The sequence below is a fragment of the Apostichopus japonicus genome, chromosome 9 (genome assembly GCF_037975245.1).
Source record: "Apostichopus japonicus isolate 1M-3 chromosome 9, ASM3797524v1, whole genome shotgun sequence".
Taxonomy (NCBI): Eukaryota; Metazoa; Echinodermata; class Holothuroidea; order Aspidochirotida; family Stichopodidae; genus Apostichopus; species Apostichopus japonicus.
Window position 1 is genome coordinate 10,261,755 of NC_092569.1, and position 6,326 is coordinate 10,268,080.

General features: G+C 35.5%; 1 long non-coding RNA gene across 1 annotated transcript; it reads right to left on the reverse strand.

Moving 5' to 3' along the window:
• Nucleotides 1-4,795: 4,795 nt before the first annotated feature.
• Nucleotides 4,796-6,326, reverse strand: LOC139973873 (uncharacterized). The gene is made up of 4 exons (XR_011795346.1): nt 6,250-6,326; nt 5,887-6,101; nt 5,426-5,733; nt 4,796-5,056 (listed from the first exon to the last, which is right to left on the reverse strand). It is a non-coding gene; the product is annotated as an uncharacterized lncRNA (long non-coding RNA).

Consider the following 6,326-nt stretch of genomic DNA (forward strand, 5'->3'; position numbering starts at 1 on the left):
ATTGTCAACTGCAACAGAGATATATTTACAAAACCATTCTTAAACCCACGATAGCCATGCCTCTCCATGGTAACCAAAAATCGAAGGAAACATATCGTCTTTAATAAAGCTTCTTTTGTGTTCAATACACAAAAGAGAACTGACTAATTGTTTTAATCACAGCTAGGCTTTATGCAATAGTTCAAAGGGAACTATACTTTTATGAGAACAAACACATACAGAAGAGCATCTTGCTTGGCTTCGGTAAATCAGCTTCAATGTACACGCGAAGAAGCAGAGATGTACTTAAACTGAGGTTAACTGTAATAAACAAATGCACACGCGCGATCATACATTTTGCTGATAAAGTTGGTTTTGTCCCACAGGCTCTCGCCAAGGAGGTGTTACCCCTTGTAGATTGATGAAGGTCTCCCAAACAATGGCCAGAACTTCCAACATATACTCATGTTTCAAGCATTGTATTAATAATGACGATACAGGGTACAGTACCGTAACGATATCGATCGTGCTTATCTTACACACCAGAATCAAGCGATGCTATTTCTATATTGGTGTTAAAAATTAGAGAATATAATGTTAACAAGGGCGGCGGAAGCATTTTTAATCTGGGGGGGCACCGACATCAAAGGGCACTTTGCAGAAATTCGATGGGACTGATGCAGCCTTATATCCCTTTATAACTCATATTGTATTTTCTTGTTTGCGTATACACATCACTCCATCAACGCCCCCCCCCCCCACCCCTCAAGGAAAATATGCATACTAGCACTGCAATATCCAATGTGCAAATTGGGAAACAAGGAACAAAATGAGGTGAAATCATGTTAGTTGCTAATGTAGGAATCTTCCGAATTAGAGTTTATTTCTTGTTAATATCTTAACAATTTTTTTTCCTTCCGAAATAGCTTTGAGTTTGACCCAAAGAAATTCATTAAAAGTCAGGGGCGTAGCCAGGATTTGCAAAGTTGTATGCACGACTATCTGAGCGGGGCGCCACCATCGGTTGGCGCGGAGCGTACAAGAAAATTTTTGGTTATAATGCCCTCAGATGGCCGGAAACGGCCCTTCCCGAGTATTCATTCTGGTTCCCTGGCCTCTTGCTGACTTGAGACACCTCAATTTTTATGAAGAAAAAGGGCACATTTTTAACCTGAGGAAAAGTGGGGGGCACGTGCCCCCTGTGCCCCCCCCCCCGGTTCCGCCGCCCTTGAATGTTAACTTACAACCACCTCACTTTGCACTACTTTGTCATAGTTTTTTTAATTTACCATTCTGTCCTTTTCTAAATCGATTTTGGTTCAAAAAGGTATCCATCAACCATATACACTCCTACGCGTGCAAGAAGTACTGCATGTGTTCTACGTCACGACACAGGAATGGAAACGTGTAGTGTGTGTGTTTGTGTGATAATGCATGGGGTGATTATTAAGCCTCTGTAAAGTGATATTATCTGATCTGAATAACAGAAAATCAAGTTAATTGTATATATTAACCTGAAATAACATAATGGTAGCCAAATCCTTACCCAGCCTCCAATAAAAGTCTTGACCATATCCGTTTGTAGTGCCGCTGGGGACACGAAAACAAGAACGCAAATAAAAAATAAAACTCAAACAATTGTTATGAAAATCTCCACCGGTAAAATATAACATCCCTCTGGATCAGGCAGTTTCACTGGGTATAATAGCCAGTGAATACAAAAAACAGTACAACAAAACAAGTATACAACTGTTTAATTGTCAAGATTTGTGAATAGTGTAAAAATTCAAGAAGAATTTATATGCCTGAAGCCAAAAACAAGAGAGGGCTTAGGAACAAAAGAAAAACTATTTCCTTTACTACTGTTGAAAGAGGAGAAAGAAACTTTGTGAAACAACTTATGGCATACTACAGCATTTGCCTAAGCGATAACAACACAAATACCTTTCCCTATTTAAAGGACCCCAGGTAATTGGAATAGGAACTCAAAGGACATTTTATCGGGGTTAAATTCACCACAACATTGATTACTATTTAAGATAATCATGTCACAAAAAGATATGTCCTTGAACTCAATTCTCAGAAATCACTCAAAATAACAAAGAAAGAATTCAAGCGAGAATTTATTCTCGTCTTCTCAAAAGACTCGTCGAGCTGATCAATTATATCAAAGCCCGAAACGAACTCAAAATTCAAAACTAATAACAAACCCGTTGATTTGTATTATGAGAAACTGAAACCTGGAAACTAACCACCTCTTTCACATTAATCCCATATTTGATGACATTTAAATGCATCATTTTCGTATCTCAAAACAGACGGTTTAAAAAAACTCACCAGTTTACCCAATTACTGGCCAAAACAACATCACATATAATTGCAGTTTTATCAAATGCAGAGTAAGGACGGAAAAGGAAACAGAAAATGGTCAACCAGTAAAGGTAGACTAAAATCATATTCTGAATTATACCTGTGTGGAGAAATACTTTTAAGATATAATACACATAATACATTATAATAATCATACTAAATGATTACGTAGCACCAGGATTCCCTAATCCTAAATCACTCTCGTTAAAGAAAACAATATGGTGGCGTTCATAAACACATACACAACTGTAAAATATCCCAGGTAACAGACCCAAAAATATTGAAATGGCAAAACACCCATAACACAAATCCAATGTAGGATACTAAAACTAATCAACATAATCAACTTCATTCCTTAGTAAGAACAATATGAACCCAAAGCTTATCTTAACCATAATAGTATTACATACTTTTGGATATGACTCAAATAATGAAATACATTTAGTTAGGCCTCACACAACTATTGTAGTGTTTCAGACAACACATCTACCAAACAATACTGTTCAACAATGCAACAACCCTGAAAACCTTACATGATGTTTACAAATAATTATCATAATATAAACTCATCTCACTTTACTTTTGTTTAATAACCAACAATATTTCAATATTGACCAATCTCGCACACACTTGCCAAAATGATCGAGGTCGCGGCCATCTTGGATTAGCCGAGCACAAACATGGAGAGGGCGCAAGACACCTTCCATAATTCATAAATACAACGAGATATACCTCATGTGAGATCTGCTTGATATCTCTGCAATTTCAACCCCGATCATAATATAAACTAAAATTTAAAGCGGCGCTTAATTCGGTTATCAGGCCACTACAAAATATCATGAAACAGAATACATGGTATTCTAGCCTAGCTTATGATTTTTTTTTTACACCTATACCATTTGTAACAGTGTGTCAAAGCCCCAAGGACTACACACAGTTAGGAGTTAATCTAGCAACTGCGTTGTAACAATCTTTCAGAGGATTTTTCCTGCATTATTAACACAGAAAATATAACCAATTTACAGAAAACACATGAATACAAAGTAAATATAAGTATTAACCTTACATTCTCGGCAGAAATAGTTGCAGTATCCACTAAGAACTGACAAATTTACGTTTACAAATACGGTACAAAAAATAACACGTCTGCTCTCGATCAGAGCAAGGACTAGAGAGAATGGCAGGACAGGGATGGTGAAAAGAGGAGCAAACAGGGTCATGTGAGAGGATGAATCAAGGTTACATTAGCAGAAACAACGAGGGTCTTTGTTTTAAGAAAAGTTTATCAAGTAGGGGAAAGGAAACTCCTCCCAGGAATGGGAAATAAAGGATATTTAGGGAAAAAGGATAATTGTCACATCCCTACACGTTTATAAAATGAAATTTTAAAATGTATGAAATTAACACATTTGCCCATAATGGCATCGTCTGTTTGAGCGATATGCAATGATCGGATGTGATGTTAAGAAAGCTTCATGGCAAACTCCATTAAGTGTTTAAAGGACGTGGACAAAACATGTCGGATCTATACAATATATGTTGTAAGTTACTAGAAATTTAATTTTCATACCTGTCATATATAAGGATGATTGTTAAGTGCTGGTTTCGCCCCTTAACTGCATCGTCATCAAAGTAACTCCTCGTTCCATTCTACTGTTTTAGTTTTAAGTTGCTTCAATATTAAAATTTACAATAAAAAGTAAGTTGTGTTTCTGCAAAGATTCAAGCAATACCCACAATTTTGGTTATCACGGTCAATCAGTATATAACGTGTTATCTCACTCTACTAAACTATTGTGGTCCAGTAATATTCTTTCTGGCCTTAGTCAATTGTATTGGTTGCGATCTCTTGAAAATATTTATTTCATATCACTGTATGAAAACCAGGAACCAAGTGATCAGGGTTTCACGGGAAGGGATGTCTCCTCTCCATTTTGATCAACTTCTGTGAAAAGTAAGGGTGCTGTATATATATATATATATATATATATATATATATATATATAAATATATATATATATATATATATATATATATATATATATATATATATATATATATATATATATATATATATTATATATAGATCAGATATATAGATGAGATATATATATCAGATCATCAATGTGGGGTACTGTACATGGTTGTCAATTTCCATCAAGTTTCAACTAACTTACAACCAGTTTTAAGTTTTTTGCATCACTTTTTATATGACCTTAGAAAAAAAGTCCACATAAAAGTTGACAGGTGCGATGTTTTAAACCTAAACTTCCTGAGATCAATGTGTATATATATATATATATATATATATATATATATATATATATATATATATATATATATATATATATATATATATATGTATTTAGGTATTTATTTTCGTAGTTGACAGGTTAGCTACTTTTGACTTAAGTAAGCCAATCGCCAAACACCAAAACAAACCTGTGCTTCTACTGATACGCTCAGCGAGTTTATTCATGGTATAGTTGCTGCTTTCAGAATCTATTTGAAACTCTGGATATTCAACATATTTAGCAGATCCGCTAGAAGTAGTGATCTCAAAGCGAAGCTTGTCATTTTTCTGAGTATTCAAGTAATGAAGCTTTTCATTTCCTAGCCATAAATTCCTGCTCTCAGCAAACCCTTCTTTGTGCGCAGCCCAGTTTTGATAAAAACTAGTAGATCCATCGGTACGACGTTGAAACACCTGAAAAGATAGCAGGTAAAAATTATTAATTAAAGGTAATTATGGGAAGCAGTTGAAGCATGTTACCAGGCAAAACTAACCTCAGAAACACCACACATCTATATATTCACAGAATAATTTCCGTATTACAAACTTATGACTTTGCATTATTTCTTGTTTGTTGTGTGGGGAAGGAGGGGTGGTCTAACGACCATTTTACCCTTCTTATTCATATACTGAAGTACTATTAAATATACTCAACCCTTGGTAAGGAATTACAAAAGTTCAACCAAACCAATAAAGAAACACGTACTGCTTTTATCATTTGCAATAGACGGAATCATAATAACTTACAGAAAGACAGTTAAAATTTCCAATTCAAAGACTTACGATCCATCCTCCGCCGTTTTCCATTTAACAATTTACATCGAATGGTAAACCAGGCCATCCAGTAGGCATGATTGTATAAACGCCATCTTGTCTTTGTCTGGCATCATAAACATCCTGACAGTCTGTATACTAGGACTCACAAGTTTCACCATCACCTTCGTATCCCTCATTACAATAACACGGTCGTAGTTCATTCCTGACATCACACACAGCATTGGTACTATACATGTGCAGTCTTCGCAGATCACTTGGTTTTTGTTACAAGAACAATTTTGTGTGCAGTCATCGTTAACATATGTTTGTCCACTCTACAAATTAGTTGATGAAAATACAAAAATGATATTTATTAAACATTGGTTTTTTTTTCTTAGACTTTGTATTCACGCCAGGTTAGTTAGCTTAAATGCAATCTTTGTTTCATCTGCTTAGTCACTTGATATTCTGTTCAGGCAAATACTCACTGGTATAACCAATTTGGCTGATGTTACGAAACACCCGCGTTCACTCGCATTGATACAGTCACTCCTTTGCATTGAAAAACCAGCTGGACAGGTACAGCCCTCACTACCCACCGAGTCACTATTACAACCAGATTGTCCGTTGGGATCTTCACATGTTGCTTGGCAATGGTAGGTTCCGTAGATCATATTCGTAGGACATGTTGCGATCGATGCTTCTGCCGGTTGGTGAGATCAAGACCAAGAAAAAAACATGTAATTTTTACAAGAATATATTGTTTTTTTGCGAGTTGGATACACCTCATAGTCAAGAAAATGTAATCATTTTCATTATTTTATTATTATTAACGTTTTATTTTTGCTTACCTGTATTGCTTTCGATTCCTCCTATATGTGTAATCTTATACTGCCCCGTTCATCGGTAATACGAAAACCTCTGTATA